Source organism: Cervus canadensis, chromosome 1, assembly GCF_019320065.1.
Source record: "Cervus canadensis isolate Bull #8, Minnesota chromosome 1, ASM1932006v1, whole genome shotgun sequence".
Classification (NCBI taxonomy): domain Eukaryota; kingdom Metazoa; phylum Chordata; class Mammalia; order Artiodactyla; family Cervidae; genus Cervus; species Cervus canadensis.
The window spans coordinates 30,965,269-30,984,932 of record NC_057386.1 but is presented as its reverse complement, the minus strand read 5'-3'; the positions used below and the strand labels follow the sequence as shown (position 1 = coordinate 30,984,932).

General features: G+C 45.8%; 1 long non-coding RNA gene across 1 annotated transcript; it reads right to left on the bottom strand.

Moving 5' to 3' along the window:
* Positions 1-4,632: 4,632 nt before the first annotated feature.
* LOC122445157 lies at positions 4,633-9,197 on the bottom strand. The gene is made up of 4 exons (XR_006270459.1): positions 9,137-9,197; positions 8,527-8,666; positions 5,657-5,750; positions 4,633-5,200 (listed from the first exon to the last, which is right to left on the bottom strand). It is a non-coding gene; the product is annotated as an uncharacterized LOC122445157 (long non-coding RNA).
* Between the last annotated feature and the right edge of the window lie 10,467 nt (positions 9,198-19,664).

Sequence of the window (19,664 nt, the reverse complement as noted above, 5' to 3'; positions counted from 1 at the left end):
AAAAGGATTCATCCTAGGGTCACAAGGATGGCTCAACATACACAAACCAATGTGAACAAAAGACAAGACAAAACCCACACGATCATCTCAATAGATGCAAAAAAAGCATCTGATGAAAGTCAATGTCCATTCATGATAAAAACCCTCACCAAAGTGGGTATAGAGGGAATATATCTCAATACAATAAAAAAGTTTTTATGACAAACCCACAGTCAACATAATACTCAATGATGAAAAGCTAAAAGTGTTCCTGCTAAAATCTGGAACAGGACAAGGATTCTGACCACTTCTATTTAATATCATACTATAAGTCCTAGCTACAGCAATTAGATTGGAAATAAAATGTATCCAAATTGGAAGAGAAGAGGTAACACAGATGACATGATAACTCTATATAGAAAACTCTAAAGATTCCACACAAAACTATTAGAACTAATAAATGAATTCAGCAAGGTAGCAGGATACAAGATTAACAGTCAGAAATATGCTGCATTTCTTTATACCAGTAATGAAATACCAGAAAGAGAAAATGAGAAAACAATCCCTTTTAAAATCACATAGAAAGACACCTAGGAATAAACCTGACTAAGGAGGTAAAAGACATATACACTGAGAATAAAACTTCGATAAAGGAAGCTGAAGATGACTCAAAGAAATGGAAAGATATTTCATAAATACTGTTAAAATGGCCATACTACCCAAAGCAATCTATGGATTTAATACCATCCCTATCAAATTACCCATGACATTTCTCATAGAACTAGGACAAATAATCCTAAAGTTTATATGGAACCACAAAAGACCCAGAATTGCCAAGGCAATCCTGAGAAAAAAAGAAGAAATCAGGAGGCATAGCCCTCCCAGACTTCAGACGATACTTTAAAGCTACGGTAATCAAAACAGCATGATACTGGCACAAAAAGACACTTACACCAATGGAACAGAATAGAGAGCTCAGAAGTTAACCCACACACTTATGGCCAATCTTCAACCAAGGAGGCAAGAATACATAATGGAGAAAAGACAGTCTCTTTAGCAAGCGATGCAGGGAAAGCTGGACAGCCACATATAAACTGATGAAGGTAGAACACTCCCTTAAACCATACACAAAAATAAATTCAAAATGGCTTAAAGACTTAAATATAAGGCATGACACCGTAAAACTCCTTGAAGAGAACATACACAAAACATGCTGACATAAACTGTAGCAGTGTTTTCTTAGGTCAGTTTCCCAAGGCAAAATAAAAAAAAACAAATGGGACCTAATCAAGTTTATAAGCTTTTGCACAGCAAAGGAAATCATAAATAAAAAGACAACCTACAGAATGAGAGAAAACACTTGCAAACAATACAATTGACAAGAGCTTAATTTATAAAATATACAAACAGCTCATACAGCTCAATATCAAAAAGTCCCCAACAACCTAATCAAAAAACAGAACACCTAAACAGACATTTCTCCAAAGAAGACACGCAGATGGCCAACAGGCACATGAAGATGTTCAACACCACTAATTACTAGAGAAATGCAAATCAGAACTCCAATGAGGTATCACCTCACACTGGTCAGAATGGCCATCATCAAAAAGTCTACAAATAACAAATGTTGGAGGTGGTGTGGAGAAAAGAGGACCCTACTACACTGTTAGTAGGAAAGTAAGCGGGTGCAGCCAATATGGAGAGCAATATGGAGGATCCTCAAAAACTGAAAACAGAGCTACCATATGATCCACCAATCCTACTCCTAGACATGTATCTGGACAAAACTGGGATTCAGAAAGATACATGCTCTCCAGTGTTCATAGCAGCACTATTTACAGTAGCCAAGACATGGAAGCAACTGAAGTGTCCACTGACAGACAAATGGATAAGGAAGATTCAGTATATTATGCACAATGGATTATTAGCCACACAAAAGAACAAAATAGTGCCATTTGCAGCAAAACGGATGGACCTAGAGATTATCATAGTAAGTGAAGTAAGTTAGACAAAGGCAAATATCATATAATATCACTTATATGTGGCATCTAAAAAAATGATACCAATGAACTTATTTACAAAACAGAAAAAGACTCATATACATAGAAAACAAACCTATGGTTATCAATGGAGAGAGGTGGGGGAGGAATAATTTAGGAGTTTAGGATTAATAGATACACACTACTCTAAATAAACAACAAGGACCTACTGTATAGCATGATATTTTCAGTATCACAATATTCAGTATCTTGTACTAGCCTATAATGGAAAAGAATCTGAAAAATATGTGTGTATGTGTATGTATATCTGAATCACTTTGCTGTACATCTGAAACTAACAACATTCTAAATCAACTACACCTCAATAAATAAAAAATAGAGTTGTGCTTCTCAAATTTGGCTGTACCTTAGAATCATACAAGGAACTGTTCAAAAAAAATAAATTTTGCATAACCAATTGGAAGATATGACCTCCTATGGAAGAAATAACTTCTTTAGCAGCAAATAAAATACTAAAGAACAAATTTAACAAGATATGGGCTAAACCTTAAAATAATACAAAAAGACAAATGTGTAGGTCTTCCTTGCTATTGGATAGGATGATTCAACATCATAAAGATCCCAGTTACATCCAAATTAATATATGAATTTAATTCAATCTCAATAAAAAATACCAACTTTTTTTCTGGAGCTATATAGTTAATTCTAAATCTCATGCATACAAAGTAAAGAAAACAAAAACCCTGAAAACAGAAAAGTAAAAGGCAGGACATCCTACCAGATATTAAAACATACATGATAAAGTCTACATAATGCAGAAGGTTGTACTGATGCTTGAAGAGACAGACTGATCAAAGGAACATACTAGATTCTCGGCCAGTAAGAGGCCCGAATACATTTGGAAATTTGATTCCGGATGAAGGGGGCATCTCAAGTCATCACAGCAAAGATAGATTCCTTAATAAGTGGTGGAGTGACAACTGGATGGCCATTTGGAAAAAGATAAATTTGGATCCATACCTCATACCACACACATACCACATATTAAACAACAAGTGTATCACACCCAAGTGTAAAGAAATGAAACGAGTACTGAAAGAAAACATGGGTGAATTCCTTTCCAATTTTGGGGTGGGAGAGGCCAACTCTGACTCAAAATTCAGAGCTGTAAAAAAAAAAAAAATAAAGACAACATCATAGCAAGGAACAGAACTCCATGGGAAAAAACAAAAATTAACAAAGGACAAATTGGGAGAAAATATTTCCAATTTGCATCACAAAGGGCCAGTGTCTTTAATATATAAATGATTTTTAAAAGCTAAGAAAAGGATTTTAAAAAAACCCTCAGAAATAAGTGGCAAGTAAACAAGTAGAAAATTCACACAAAAAGATACACAGGTGGTCTTTAAATATGTGAAAAAATGCTCATCGTTATTTCAAGAGAAAAGCATATTAAAACCACAATTTCTCACTAATTAGAATGGAACAAATCCAAAAATGCTGCGCAAAACATTCTGTTGGCAAGCTGTGATAAAACACACACTCTCATAGTTTTCTAGTGGGTAAAAAATTGCATAGCAACTGCTGTGGAGGGGAATTTGGTGGTGGGGGGGAACTAAATATGCAGTTTCCCTTTGACTTATCAAACCACTTCTAGGAATCAACTCCTAAGATGTATGTCCACAAATACTAAAACACTGCAAGTGCTGGGTTATCTACTGCGGTACTGTTATTACAGCAGAAGATTAAAAGTAGCCCCAATATTGATCAGTAGAAAGCTTATTGAACACATTATGCTCTATCCCCATGGTAGAATATGTGGCTTTATGGAGAGGCAACCATGTAAAAGAAGAACTTCCCTGGTGGGCCAGTGGTTAAGAATCCACCTGCCGATGCAGGGGACACAGGTTCAGTGTCTGATTTGGGAAGATTACACATTCTGCAGAGGAACGAAACCCGAGAGCAGGAACTACTGAGCCCATGTGCTGCAAGGAGAGGAGACAGTGCCCTGCAACTAGAGCAGGGCCCCCCTTGCCGCAGCTAGAGAAAGCCCACACACAGCAGTGAAGACCCAACACAGCCAAAAGTAATTTTTTAATGAGTTAAAAAAAAATTAGAATGAACTCTATAAGCTGAGATGGAGACATTTCTAGGATATATTGTCTGTGAAAAAAGAAAGGTCTAGAACATTGTATACAGAATTCTAACTTTTCGTGTAAGAAAGCAGATATAAGAATATCTATATATATTTGCTCATTTTTGCAAAAAGAAACCTAAGAAAGATAAACCAGAAACTAAGAAAACAATTCCCCACACTCCACAGAGTATGAATGGAAACCATGAGTTATGCCTTCTTACATAGTTCTGACTTTTAAACCAAGCCAATGACTTATTCAAAAATAATTTTTAAGAAAAAGGAAGGAAAAAGGCAATTCCTAAAATCAAATTTATGAAAGTACAAATAAATCCAATGCATATCAAATTAATAACCACACTTAGAAAAGAATAATTCCTGTCAATTTTGAAACATACTCTGTACATTCTTCATGAGATGTATTCAAAGCATACAGAGAAGTATTAATTGGGAACCTTTCCCAGCAGGTTAATTATTAGTTGCAATCTGGGTTAAAATTGGAAACAGCTGTATGTTTTTAGATAATGCAAATGACTAAATAAATATATTCATCTTACAAGAACCAAGATTTTCACCCTAAGAGGAAAAAAAAAAAAAAGATGTGAGTGTAAAATAAAAGAAGGTAAGAAAACCCCCATGTTAATTTGAACTGGACCTGTTCATCTGAATCAATTTGAGTATCTGAAAGAACGACCTTATTGAAATACCAACATATTGAATAAGAAATAATCTGTGAGTCCTAAGGTGAGACAGGGTTGGGCCGGGTGGGGCAGCAAGGAAGAAAAGTTCTTCCTCTTTAAAGAAGAATGCCGGTCATATATGTAGACAGAATGAGAGACAGAGGCACATTATCACCTTGCCACTGCTAATAAAATAAATGATCCAGGCAAGGATCATCAGTGATGCTAAAACCACTGGGGGAAAGGGTTTTAGGGAAGAAGACAGTCACTGTTTTCACCAGGCGAGGAAGCAGCACCAGTAACACTGGGTAGTTGGCCGGCCTGCAACAAGGAGATGCAGGATACGCTACCCTGGGAACGGACCTGCCGGAGGTCTCACCTGTGTCCATTCGAGCCTCTGTCCACAACTGCAGAAAGTAGAGACAGAAACAAGTGAGTGACACCATGAAGAAGCAGTCAGTCAAGTCCAGAAAGTAGGATTCTGTAAGGACTGGCCTAGATAGTTCAAAGTGAATCAAATTTTTTTAGAAATGTGTTTTAGTGGAAAAGAGACATCAGAGATAGAACCGAATGTAACACATGGGCCTTGGTTAGATCCTAGAATGGAAAAGAGAACAGAAGGGAGGGAAGGGAGAAAGAACAAACCTGAAGAGGGGACAAACTGAGAACATCCGAACATAAACTGGATGCTAGGAGTTACTTAAGGAATTACTGCTATTTTGCTTAGGTGTGAAAATGTGATTTTGGCTATGCAGAAAAAAAATGATCTTATTTCTAGATATTTCATGCTGAAATATTTAGGGAGATAGAATCTTACACAGGAACTTCAAATGGTTCAGCCAAAAAAAGAAATGTATACTCACAGGTAAAGCAAATATGGCAAAGATGTAACAATACTGGTCCAGTGGTCTGATATTGGGTAAGAATCCAGTGGTGGTCCAGTGGGTAAGATTCCGCCTGCCAACACAGGGGACATGAGTTCAATCCCAGGTCCAGGAAGATTCCACACGCCACAGAGCAACTAAAGCCCATGCTTAGCCACCAAGTCCACACACCCTAGAACCTGTGCTCTACAATGGCAGAAGCCACCCCCACAAGAAGCCCGCACACTGCAATGAAGACCAGACTCCCCCTTTGCCACAACTAGACAAAGCCTGTGCACAGCAACAAAGACCCAGCGCAACCAGATAAATAAACTAAATTTTTAAAGTAACAATAGGTTCGCTCTAAGGAAAGGGTAAATCTGCATTCTCTGAGTTTGAAAATGTTCAAATAAAAAGTGAGGAGAGCTCGATCCACCATCTTTCCATGCCGCCAGAATGGTGCGCATGAATGTCCTGGCTGATGCTCTCTAGTATCAACAGTGCCGAAAAGAGAGACAAACAGCAGGTCCTTTTAGGCCGTACTCCAAAGTCATCGTCAGGTTTCCAACTGTGATGATGAAGCATGGTTACACTGGCGAATTTGAAATCATTGATGATCACTCACAGGGCTGGGAAAATTGTTGTGAACCTCACAGGCAGGCCAAATAAGTGTGGAGTGATCAGCCCCAGATTTGATGTGCAACTCAAAGATCTAGAAAAATGGCAGAATAACCTGCTCCCATCCTATCAATTTGGTTTCATTGTACTGACAACCTCAGCTGGCATCATGGACCATGAAGAAGCAAGACAAAAATGCACAGGAGGGAAAATCCTTGGATTCTTTTTCTAGGGATGTAAGTGAAAGTGAAGTCACTCAGTCATGTCCGACTCTTTGTGACCCCATGGACTGTAGCCTACCATGTTCCTCCGTCCATGGGATTTTCCAGACAAGAGTACTGGAGTGGGTTGCCATTTCCTTCTCCAGAGGATCCTCCCGACCCAGGGAATTGAACCCCAGTCTCCTGCATTGTAGGGAAATGGTTTACCATCCGAGCCACCAGGGAAGCCTGGGGATGTAAGACATACAAATAAAATGCCTCAGAGGTGGGAAAAAAAAAATAGCAAGGGGAGAATGTAAAAACCAACAAGAAAAGGACCCAGCCTTGCCCCTGCTCCTGCTCCTGCTAAGTCACTTCAGTCGTGTCTGACTCTGTGCGACCCCATCCCTGGGATTCCCCTGCCCCAGACCAACCAAATGTCTAGGCTTGAGTACCATCTGTGAGGTTCCCCCATCTAGCACACCCCAGATTCTAATGAAAACCTGCATGTGAGTACTAACCATTCAGAGTTCCAGGGGTAGGGGAAAGAATCTAGAGTGATAGAAATTTGAAGTGAAGAGATGGATCTGAGAGCACACAGATATTCCCCGAACAGTGACTAAAAAGAGCAAGAATAGGATGCAGAGCCAGCAGGTGTGGGTGTGTGTGTTGAGGGAGGGGTGGCCCCGGAGGGAATGAGGAGCCTCTCAAAGAACAGTGACTGGAGCTGCAGCCAGGGGCCCAGGCATGCTCAAACACTTCTCATGAAGTAGCTGGTCTAGCTGAGGTTTCTTAACCCAGACCCTATTAAGTCAGAATCTCTGGGGGCTGGACTTGGGCATGTGGGCTTCCTAAGGCTCTCCAGGTCATGCTGAGGAAGGCCTCTGGGTAGGAACTACTGTCAAATCAAGTTCTTCAGCTGCTTCCAGCCCTGACGGACCTGATTCCTAAATCTGGGAGGGCTGGGCGGCCCCACCCCTAACTGACCAGCTGTTTCCTTAGGAGGTGACACCCTTTCCCCAGGGAATCCAGAAGCCCTGGGGAAAAGCAGGTGGCAGGGTTGTCCTCCTCCACAGGCCCCAATGTTGTATCTAGACCCTAACACCTGTGGGGAATGGGGAGGGGAGGTGTGGGTGCAGGACAAAACACTAGGAGTTTCAGTCAAACATCTTAGCTTCCTGGGTGGGCGTGCGGGGGGTGGGGGGCGGGCAGGTAAGAGGAGCGAGTCAGACAGCCTCGACCTGAGACTTTGGCTCATCTTTTCTCCTCACCGGGCCTCAGTCCCCTCATCCGAGAAACGGGTCTCTCTGATTTCCTAGGTCCCCAAGCTCCCCTCCTTTCTCTGATTTTACCATTCTCATTAAAAGGAAGCATGGACATGCCCTAAGAAGAATGAGGTGGGCTCTGATGTGTCACAGTATTCATTCTACCTTCATAGTAAGGCGGGCAGGAGGCATGTGATGCCGGGCACACCCCACTGGGTAGCCACCCCACAGTGGTAGCCCCTGGCCAGTGCTGTCTCCCTGCGAGACTGCCCTTGTGAAGCAGGCACCGACTTCCCGACTACAGGGAAAGGCAGAGAAGTAATTGCCACTATTTCTTCTTAACAGATTCTGACTTTGTTTACAAATGTCCACTTCCACCAGAGGAGAAAACTAAATTCTGTCACTTCACGGTAACTGAGTGGATTCCAGAAATGTTCTATTGTTTGGGAAATGGTCCATTCAGGATGCTGCCCCCTTCTCCTTCTGGTATCCCCAAACCTGCCCTCCACATGGTGGGGGGCACCTTAAGTTTCATTCTGGGGGTGGGGGAGGAGCTCTGATCTACAGTCGCCATTGTCTGGCAGGGGTCACCGCAGGGAAGGGGCCCTGTCCCTGCTCCTTCAGTCCCCATGGCCTCCAGACTTCAGGTCAACTGACACACTCTCCAGCTCCCACCCAAAACAGAGGCCCCCACGGATGTGCCCGGGCCTGTGCCAGGCAGCCAGAGCCAAGTGGTGAACCAGACGGACCCGAAACAGACAGTGCAACTGAGGGATGAATTCCATACCTTTGACCTTTGTGGGCTGGCTTGTGCTGAAAGAGGAGCTGCAGGGAGCTCAGGAAGGAGCTGGGCGAGGCAGGAGGCCTCCCATCTCTGGCACTTCAGGGACACCTTTGTCAGCTTCAGTGCAAAACTTCAGCCCTCACCTGTTGTGCACAAGAAACTCAGCTGCAGGGAGCATCCCATGGTTTGTGTGAATCTCAGGGACATGGGAGGGGGAGGGGGACATCACCTTCCTCCATGTTACCGCCTCTCCTTCCAGATTCCCCTCACCACCCTCCAGCCTGGGAGCCTGAGCTCCTCCTCTCTTGGCTGTGCTGAGGAGCTTGCTCAATGTCTCAGACCTGGACACAAGCCCACCTGGGGCCTTGCCCCCCACCCGCCCCACCCAGGAGGGTTAGTAAACGTCCTTCCAGGCAGTTTCAAGACATCTCACACATATCCCTACCCCCTCACCAATAACACTACCTCCATTCCAGGGCATTCTCACCCACACCCATCTGTCCCTTATACCCGCTCCAGGTGGGGCTGTAAGGGCCACCACCCAGCCCTCTGGCAGCAAAAGTCAGCTTCCCCCTGCCTTGACCCTCCTGTCACCATGTCACCCATCGGTCACCTCATCCATTCCCTGACGGGGCCTAAGGGAGGCCCTTCCCTCCCTAGTTTCTCTTCCCGAAGTGCGAAAGCTTTCTCATCCCTGGGAGGGGCCTGGGCTGTGGACTCTGTGGAAACATGAGTCAGGCCAGGGATCATCCCCCGAGCAGAACAGTTAACTCTAGAAAAACAAGCTGTGGGCTCTTCAGGAAACCAGGAATGACAATGAGTGAAGAGTTAACATAGAAATGATTTGGGGGACTTCCCTGGTGGTCCAGTGGTTAAGAATCCACCTACCAACGCAGGGGACACAGGTTTGAACCCTGGTCCAGGAAGATCCCACATGCTGCGGGGCCCGTGTGCCACAACCACTGAGCCTGCTTGCTGCAACTACTGAAGCCCGAGCACCCCGAGAGCCCGTGCTCTGCAACAAGAGAAGCCACCGCAGTGAAAAGCCTGCAGACTGCAGCTAGAGAGTAGCCCCTGCTCTCTGCAACCAGAGAAAGCCCGCCGCAGTAATGAAGGCCCAGCACAGCCAGAAAAATTATTTTAAAAAAATGATTTGCCCCAGCCAGAGCTTGTGGGAAAATGCTCCCTTCCCCAATGTTTTCTTCTGATTGTAAAATTAATATTCATACAAAAATTTAAATTAAGGAAATAGTAGATGAAGGCAAATCATAACCTCCCACTCAGAGCTTAGTCACTAATGTTATATACTGCTTCCAAACATTGTATTTGTCTTTTCAAAATAAAAAGGTGTGACTTTTATGTATTTTTATTAAAGCAACACATGCTCACTGTAAAACCAAAATTCTATCATGCAGAAATGTAATTGCAACCACCTTTGCTTTTATTTGACAGACTGTGGACATCCTTCCTTGTCAGGGACTTTAGATTCATATCATCATTTTTTAAAATTATTTATTTGGCTGTGCTGGGTCTTGGGGGCAGTATGTGGGATCTAGTTCCCTGACCAGGGATGGAACCCAGGCCCTCTGCATTGGGAGCACAGGGTCTTAAGCCACTGAACCACCAGGGATGTCCTCATATCATTTTCAATAGGGCCACACAATTCCATTATGCAGAGGTATCATAATTTAACAAAGCTCACCTTTGAAAATATCATAGTGAGGAACACCTTACCTCTTCGAACATTTATCTGGTTATTTCTTTAGGATAAACTTCCAAAAATAGGATTACTGAATCTAATGCTTTTGGCACATATAGACATAGTAATCTGAAAGACTATATCCATTTACAGTCCCCCACTCCCACTGTGGCGGGCTCACTTCCCGTCTTCGCCAGCTCTGGGTATCATCACTCATTCGGGCCAGTTTTATAAGTGAACACAGTGACTCACTGATGCTTTGCTTTCATCACGAGTGAGGCTGAATCCCACTTGCTGCTGTCGGTCATTTGTTGTTCTATGTCTTCATGTCTTTTGTCCTTTTTCTTTCGAAATGTTAATCATTTTCTATTTCAAGAACTTTCATATATCAGAGATTTTAGTAATCTCTCATGTATATTGCAAATGTTTCCCCATTTGTTCCTCATCTCATGTGAGCCTCACAACAATCCTGGGGGGAGGGGACTGGCAGAGCAGGTGGAATTATCCCTACTTAATTGAGGAGACTGTGATTCAGTGAGGGATGCTGGCTGGTGGCAAGAGGCCCCTGGGTGGACCATGGTTTCCTTGCTGAGTCTGGTGGCACCAAGCTGTCCTGCTGCTCCAGAAGGGCCCTGACAGCATCCTTTAGTATTATGGGGGCAGGAGGAGGGCTGAGTTGTCCTTCTCCACGTATGGGGTGTAGGGTGAATGTCCACGATGGCATGTGACTAGGAGCCTTTCCTCCCTGGACTTCCCCAGGTGGGAATCCAGAGCTGGATCCTGGCCATGTCTCTCCCCAGACAGATCGGATCCAAGGAAACAGTGATAAGCCCCAGCGTCTCCAGGTCTTGGCTGGCTGCCACACTTTCTATTCCGCCAGCTCTATGTGAGGGTCCATTTCTCCTGAGCCTCCTTCTTAATGGGCGACGTTCTTTTTAGTGTTTTGTCAACCTGAGAGATAATACCTCCACTGATTTAATTTGCATTTTTTGACCACTATTGTTTTTTTGTTGGCTTTTTGTAGTTATGGCTGTTAACTATTTGATATTCTTTTCTGAACTCTTTATGTCCTTTGCCCAGCTCTCATGGGGTGCTCATCTTCTACTTCCATATGGATTTGTAAACATTCCTTTCATATTAGTGATAATAACTCTGTTGTATGATTTTGATTAAGCCTAGCAATGACTTACTCTATGCTTTTTGCCTTTATTGTCATGTCTACAAAAGCTTTCACTACTATTTTAGTCTGCCTTTTATGGTTGAAGAAAAACAGAAGCTCATGAAGAAACTCTGGAGAGAGGGGCTGGGGTGGGGAGGGCAGGCACTTTAAGAATGGGCGTAGGTGGGATCTAAACCCGGGACGCCACGGACTCCAAAGCACTCCTCTCCAGACTCAGGAGCACATGCAACAGGGGGTGTGGGAAGTAAGTTATCAGCCCTTCTACTTATGTGCACATAAAGATTTTACAGGAAAGCAGAACATACATAAGGTGTACAAAAATACATTCCATTTATAGAGTAATACTCAGGTACCCATCCCCTGGGCTAATAACACCATTTACTTGCTGTCTTGTCCTTTCAAGTTTCTCTTTCCATATGCCACCCTGACACCCACTTCCAAATATGTCTGCACAGTAGCACAGCATGCGTACAATGAAAGTGAAAGTTGCCCAGTTGTGTCCAACTCTTTGCGACCCATGGGATTCTCCAGGCTGGAATTACTGGAGTGGGTAGCCTTTCCCTTCTCCAGGGGGTCTTCCCAACCCAGGGATCAAACCCAGGTCTCTCGCATTACAGGTGGATTCTTTACCAGCTGAGGCACCGGGGAAGCCCAAGAATACTGGAGTGGGTAGCCTATCCCTTCTTCAGCAGATCTTCCCAACCCAGGAATCCGGGTCTCCCCAGGAAGCCGGGGTCTCCTGCATTGCAGGCAGATTCTCTACCAACTGAGCTATCAGGGAAGCCCACATGTATAATATATAATGTATAAATCAGTAAATGTGCATATATTGGATGAGGCAGGTCAGGCTTTTGACTTTCAGTGACCGCCCCCCACCCCCATCCCCAATCTCTGCCTGCTGGCTTCTTGCTCCACCCACAGGCTTCCTTTGCTGCCATGTTTGCACCCAGTGCTTCAATTTGCATATGGCTGGTGGAGGTTGCTTTGGCCTCCTTTCTTCAGCTCCCACTGCTAATTGGCAGGGCCTTCTTCCTCTGTCCATGTTTCAGGGCTCACTCCGGGCTGCGGTGGAGGTGACCCTGTGGTGCAGTGGGCAGCACTGCCCCCCAGGGACCCGCATATGTGGGCTGCTGCCTTCCTGCGTGTTCATTTTAAAGGAGGATGTAGCACTGGGATTCCTTTTTTCATTTCGTTAAGTTCATTAAGTTGCAGTAATCATTTTTAATCATCTTCACCAGTACAATATACCTACCACCTTTGTTATATAGTCGTTTGATAAACCATGTATCTGTTTCCATACTTTTGTGATTTGATCCATCTGTTGAATGGGTATTAAGTCATCATTGCTTTGTAATGTATTTTAATAACGGTAGACAAGTCCTTTCTCCTTGCTGTTATTTTTACTGTCTTATTTGCCTGTATCTTGAACTGTTTTTCACATTTACTTTTCCAGATTAATTTCAGAATCTTTTTGTTGAGCTCTTAAAAAACACTGCTGCAAAGTTTTAGTTTACTGAGGAGTGTATCATGTGTGTACCAAGTTACATACTCCATGCTTGTCCCTGTCAAGGGTGGGAGTTAATTCTTGCTGGGCTCCATAGCCTGTCTCTTCTGTAACTCAGAGCCTTTCTGAGTCTGAGCTGACCAGGAGATGAGCAGATTTAGCCTCTCCCAGCTTCATTTAATCCCATCAGCCATTCTCATCAGCCTGACTGCACAGGGCACTGACAGTTAAATGGTCCTCATCTGGTTTCAAATCAATATTTAAAAATGCTCAAATGGAAACATTGCAATTAACCTTACAAAACCTCACAGGCTAACCAAACAGCATATCTCTGGTTTTTGCTGGAATTACAGCAAGTCAGTGGAGAAACCCCTGGTATCCTAAGGCTGAACAGAAGTTCTGACAGGGAATGATGTATGTCTTTGATTAAATTTTTTAAATGGAGTGATCAGTTACCAGAAAATGGAATCTGTTTACTTGAGAGATGCTTTCAAATTATGTGTTTCATGGAAGCAAAATTAATTAAAGAGCTTCCTGGTCAGGGTAAGATGAATTACTTCATTATCCTTCCTTTTCTCCGTTGGAGGCAAGTTGGTAGGCTCTGTGGTGTGGAGGTGGAAAGCTGACATGTTGCAGAGCAGTGGCTCTCAAACAGTAATGTGCACAAGAATCACATGGGATCTCGTTAAACTACAGCTTCTGACTCAGGACACCTGCGTGGAGCCTGACTCGGCATTTCTGGTCAGCTCCCAGGTGACGCTGCAGGTACAGGACCACGTCTCGGTAGCCAGGTTGTAGACAGACTTGCAGAAGGGTCCCCCCAGCCCTTCCTTCTTACACAGCAAGGACAGACGGGATGGTCTCTACCACGTCTGATACGTGGTGACACCATGTCCTCCAGGTCACCACAGAGACCTGGGAGCCCAGCAGACGCAGAGCCCAGGGCCCTCGAGACTGGGGGGCTTGCGCACCGACTACAAAGTTCAGCGTGGCCTCATACCTCTGAGTCATCCTGAAGGGAGACTGGATAGGGGACCCCAGCTGCAGACCATCCCCACCAGGAGTACTTCACATGGCCCAAGTGTAGGGGCAGCGCCCAGGACTCAGCAAGCACACAGACCACCAGCCCCGCAGCAGGACTGACAATGACCTAGTGCCGCTCGCTGCACCTGCAGGGAACCTGCCTGCTCTGTCCTCTGGTTTGTCCCCGTTTGGCGTCTCGGGTCCCAGAAAGCCCCCGAAGCCTCTGCACAAACGGCTCTGCCTCTGAGAGCAGGACTAGAGTTTGCTCCGACCTCCGTCTGCTCTCCAGCAACTCTGAGTGGGGCTGAGGAGCCGTCGTTTGACGGCCCGCTTCCCCTCCCAGCCCCGTTTTTCTGGCCCCAACCCACCTCTGCTTCGTCAGAGCTCTCGGAGGGTCTCCATTCACCCCCTTCTTACCTGCGACCTGGTGGTGCTGGGAGTTCAAGACCCGGTCCAGGCTGTTGCAGCGAGGGTGAGTGATGGCCGACTCCGTCTCCACCTCACGGCGTTCTCTGTCAAGCCTGGCCTTCAGGAGAGCTCTTTGTCCCTTCCACATTTTTTTTTTTTTTTGAGCTATAAACAATCAAATGCATACATCTCAAGTTTATACTTAACACCTCTTAGGCTACATGAGTCACCACCCAGTTCCAGCTCCGAGCATCTCCACAGCTCCCGGAAGGCCTCAGCGCCCGCCCTTCAGTCCCTGCCCACCTCCTGCCACAGATGAGCACAGTTCAGGTCTCATCACAACCTTCCATTAGTCTTCCCTGTTCTCAGGGTCTCATCTTGTCCTCTGTTTTTCCTGTTCTACAAACAACAAACCCAAGACAAGTGAGCTGGTCTTTCTGACCTGGTCCTGTAACTGAGAAGGACTCTGTGACCTTCTCAGAACAGATTACCCTTCCCCCATGCACATCCCCACTCTGCCTTCAGTCTGCAGAAGAGCTTCTGCCTCCTTGGCCTTCCCCGAGTTCCAAGGAGTAAAATTAATCCGAGAAGTAAGAACACAGAGAAAAAAAGGAAAAAAGTAAGACAAAATAAGAGTTTAGCCATTAAGAAAGTTAAGGTCCTTCAGCTGCTCCTCAAGGGTGACAGATAATATTTTGAGCCATTTCCTTTGCTTTGCAGATACTGAAACCCCCACAGGTGGAAGAAGCTGACTGCATGTTGATCACAAGCACACAGACCCCAGAGTAGTTGAAGCCAGGTTGATGGAGTTGACTCCTGATTACCTCACCACCAACCAATCAGAACAATGTCCTCCAGCAGATCACACAACCCACGACACCTTCTCCCTCGCCATGTCGCCATGTCTTTAAAAACCTTTCTCGGAAATTTATCAGGGAAGTTTGGGCCTGTAGAGCACGAGCTACCTGGACTCCCTGTTCAGTGCTGTGATAAATGCTGCACTTCCCTTCACCACCATAGGGTATCAGTAGACCAGCTTTACTGCATGTGGATGAGCATTTCTGCTTTACTGACTCTGCCAAAGCCTTTGACTGTGTGGATCACAACAAACTGGAAAATTCTGAAAGAGATGGGAACACCAGATCACCTGACCTGCCTCTTGAGAAGTCTGTATGCAGGTCAGGAAGCAACAGTTAGAAATGGACATGGAACAGACTGGTTCCAAATAGGAAAAGGAGTACGTCAAGGCTGTATATTGTCATCCTGCATATTTAACTTATATGCAGAGTACATCATGAGAAACGCTGGACTGGGTGAAGCACAAGCTGGAATCAAGACTGCCGGGAGAAATATCAATAACCTCAGATAGGCAGATGACACCACCCTTATGAAAGAAAGTGAAGAAGAACTAAACAGCCTCTTGATGAAAGTGAAAGAGGAGAGTGAAAAAATTGGCTTAAAGCTCAACATTCAGAAAACTAAGATCATGGCATCTGCTCCCATCACTTCATGGCAAATAGATGGGGAAACAATGTCAGACTTTATTTTTTGGGGCTCCAAAATCACTACAGATGGTGACTGCAGCCATAAAATTAAAAGATGCTTACTCCTTGGAAGAAAAGTTATGGCCAACCTAGACAGCATATTAAAAAGCAGAGACATTACTCTGTCAACAAAGGTCCATTTAGTCAAAGCTATGGTTTTTCCAGTAGTCATGTATAGATGTGAGAGTTGGACTATAAAGAAAGCTGGGCACTGAAGAATTGATTCTTTTGAACTGTGGTGTTGGAGAAGACTCTTGAGAGTCCTTTGGACTGCAAGGAGATCCAACCAGTCCATCCTAAAGGAAATCAGTCCTGAATATTCCTTGGAAGGACTGATGCTGAAGCTGAAACTCCAATACTTTGGCCACCTGATGTACAGACTGACTCACTGGAAAAGACCCTGATGCTGGGAAAGACACAAGGTGGGAGGAGAAGGGGACAACAGAGGATGAGATGGTTGGATGGCATCACTGACTCGATGGACATGAGTTTGAACAAGCTCTGGGAGTTGGTGATGGACAGGGAAGTCTGGTGTGCCACAGTCCATGGGGTTGCAAAGAGCTGGACATGACTGAATGGCTTAACTGAACTGAGTGGGCCCAAGTTTGATAAGAGTCTGACCCGAAAACCACGGCAGGGTGCTGCCCGGCTGTTTCACTCTAAACCCTTTGTGTCCTCCCTGACTGAATGCAAACACAAACCCAGAGTCACACATGTGATGTGGACAGGACACCCCTCCATAATGAGGTGTCGTGGCTCCTAGAAAGCAAAGGACCCAACTATAAACTTGACTTTTCACTGACTGGATATTCAGTGATATTAAGCAAAAACAGATAAAACTTGTTTTTGATGTGGTAATGAGACTGGTTATTTTTCAAAGACGAAGAAAGATGTGCACACTTGCGGGACTTGGTAGGAGGGGGTGGAGGTGTAGAAGAAATAAGCTCAGCCGTGTTGAGAATTACAGAAGCTTGGTGATGGGCATATCAAGTTCACTAAACTAGGCCACTCTTTATGTTGAAAATTTCCCACTATAAAAAGAAAGCTCAAAGCTTAAGTTTTCTTTCAATTAAACATTCACAGAGATGTTCTCCTAAAATATGACACAGGGTGAGTGACTTTTAACACCCCCTGGGGGGTGACATTGGCACCCACAGAGCCCTACGTGGTCAAAGCAACAGTCATGGTGGGCACCCTGGCATCAGATCAAGCACTGCCCTCCGCCCTTCCAGGGCCCCCTCAACACTTGAAATAGAACAGGGTCCCTGTCATGAGCTCTGGGGCCTGACATATGTGTTTCCCGGCTCCTTCTCCAGCCCTCCTGTCCCTCAGACTCACCAACCACTGTCACACTGGGCTCCTGCTTTTGAGTGCCACACACTCACTCTGGGGTCAGGGCCTTCGAGCTGGAAGGTCTCCCCGGATACACGGCTCACTCCCAGTTTCCAAACAGTCCCCTCCTGAAGGAGTCCTTCCATGACCAATCACACTGTCACCCACCCTCATTGCTCTCCAGGCCCTTACCTTTTCCTTCCAGCACCTCTGACTATCTGACCTGCCCTATGTATTTCTCTGTTGACGGTCTGTCTGCCACACTGCAGATGAGCTCCCCAGGCAGGAAGGTGCTCAGTCCCTACCCCACCCCCTGCCCATCTCCAGCACAGAGGTCAGGCCTGCACTTGGCAGGGAGGTGCTCAGTCCCTCCTGTCTCCAGCACGGAGGACAGGCCAGGACTCAGCAGGGAGGTACTCAGTCCCTACCCACCGCCCACCGCACCACCTCCCCACCCCAGCCCCGGACCCATCTCCAGCATAGAGGTCAGGCCTGCACTCGGCAGGGAGGTGCTCAGTCCCCTCCCGTCTCCAGCGCAGAGGTCAGGCCTGCACTCGGCAGGGAGGTGCCCAGTCCCCTTCCGTCTCCAGCACAGAGGATAGGCCTGCACTCGGCAGGGAGATGCCCAGTCCCCTCCCATCTCCAGCACAGAGAACAGGCCTGCACTCGGCAGGGAGGTGCTCAGTCCCTCCCATCTCCAGCACAGAGGTCAGGCCTGCACTCGGCAGGGAGGTGCTCAGTCCCCTCCCGTCTCCAGCACAGAGGTCAGGCCTGCACTCAGCAAATGGGGAGCAGATGCATCATCAACACTGAAGAGACAGACACACAGGCTGCTGAGCACCGCGCCTCCAGAAGGGTGTCCTGGGGCCAGACACGAAGAAACGCTCGCTCATGACCTGTTGATGGACCCTCAAAGGCAAGAAAGTGCCACCTTGTGAACCAAGTGTAGGCAGAAATGGCACAGAATCAAACCAACTTAGCCCGCGATGGCAGGAACCAGGCCTCAGGACAATCTGAGCAGTGAGACACAGCGACCGGTTCCTGAGGTCAAAGTGGGAGTGACACATCGTTAAAGCCGGAAACACGTGACAGAAAGTGTCACGGTCTGACAGAGCAGCTGCATCTGTGGTCAAAGCCCTCACGAAGCCCGGAGCGCTCCAACCACCCAGTGCCCTGAGCATCACATTCTAGAACTTGGGAGAACTGCCTCCTCCTCTGCAGACTCAGAGCTGCTGAGTCCAACAGCTTCACGAGGCCCCAGTGCCCACCCACTCCTGAAGCAGAACCTGCTCTGATCATGACCATGTGCTCATGCCCTGCTGTTCCTGTCAGGGCCAAATGCCTCAAAGGTCCTGGCTTCAATTTGATGGCTCTTCCCACAACTCTTCTTAATCTGGACACCATTTAAGAGAGCGGGTGTGAACAGTTCAGTAAGGCAAGGTAACCGAACAGCTTCAGGCTCAGCTATGTGTATCAGCATGGGGAAACAGCAAGAGGTGGGAGGTCCAGGTATTAGGATACAGGCAGGCTCAAGTGGGGTACGGGTGGAGGGAGGGTAGAACACACACAAACCCACTGTTGACACTACCTGTCAATCAAGACCCAAATCACCACCCTCATCAGGACCAAAAATACCATGAACCATCACTCCCTGAGCACGTGCTGGTGTTCCACACTGCTTCTCTTACCCTCACACCGACCTTGCCACACCAGTGCCCTTAAGTTCCCAGGTTATGGGCAAGAAAAGTGAGGCTTCGAGTTACCGTAGCATCGTCAGGATTGAAATCAGACTGGTTTCAGCACACGAGAAGCTATACACGGTGGAGAGCCAGGCTGTGTGCACGCGCTGCACGCAACCGCACCTGCATGGGGGAAGCCAGTCTGGCCAGCTCTGAAGGTCCCTGGCCTGTGGTTCCCAGTTCCACGCTGTCGTCCTGAGAATGAAGTTTCTCCAACGTACCTGAAACGATGGCATCATTCAGCAATGGTGAGGGATGAGGGGACAGCTCAAATTTGCCCTGAAAACGTTTTTTTCTCCAGTTAGTCCACTACATAACCTTGGCACGAGGGGGCTATTTTGGGCTACCTTCGATATTTGCCAAATTCAATAATATAACTATAGAAAAAAATGTAACAAAAATAACAGCTATGTAAAAAAACTTTAGTGGCACATGTGCTAGTTTAAGTGTTCATAACTGGAGCCTGAGAATGCAGCCCGAGTGGGTCCTTAGTATTCCAGAATGATACCCAGCCAACATTTAACAACAGCTGCCTTTGAGGATGGTGGGGAAGTGCTGTCCAGAGGCTTGAGCTTGACCTTGACCTGTTAACGTTTAATTTTTTAAAGGAACACATTGGTGGATTTCCGGTACAAAGACTAAGGTTGAAGATTCAAAGGAAATGCATCCAAAGTTTCCTGGTGGGGGAACAGTGCTGACTTAAACATTTCAA